Genomic DNA, 291 nt, shown 5'->3' with positions numbered 1-291 from the left:
GAGAGCTTTGGTGGGAAGGGGAAGAATAGAATGATAGATAAATCTTTCACTTTTTTGGGAGAGTGATTTTGAAGGATACAAGATAAATATACTTATGAGTAAAATGTTTTTGGTTTTGAGAGTATTATAAAGAAAAGTAGTGGATTTGAAAATCTATTCAAAATCTTCCAAAGCCCTCCTCCAATGCATTTATCTAGTTCCCCCATATCAGAAGAGTTTAGTTCAATGAAAAAAAATGAAATCTCATGCAATGTAGGGAGACTACTCATCCTTACCCTTCCCTCTACTTCT

The 291-nt window shown here is 34.0% G+C and overlaps 1 protein-coding gene across 1 annotated transcript in view; it reads left to right on the top strand.

Moving 5' to 3' along the window:
* LOC101488469 (histone deacetylase 5) overlaps positions 1-291 on the top strand; it is a 9249-nt gene that overhangs the window by 3774 nt on the left and 5184 nt on the right. The window lies entirely within an intron of this gene.

The sequence above is a fragment of the Cicer arietinum genome, chromosome 7 (genome assembly GCF_000331145.2).
Source record: "Cicer arietinum cultivar CDC Frontier isolate Library 1 chromosome 7, Cicar.CDCFrontier_v2.0, whole genome shotgun sequence".
In the NCBI taxonomy this organism is placed as follows: Eukaryota; Viridiplantae; Streptophyta; class Magnoliopsida; order Fabales; family Fabaceae; genus Cicer; species Cicer arietinum.
Note: the sequence above shows the minus strand (reverse complement) of the source record. Positions and strands in the feature narration are given on the sequence as shown.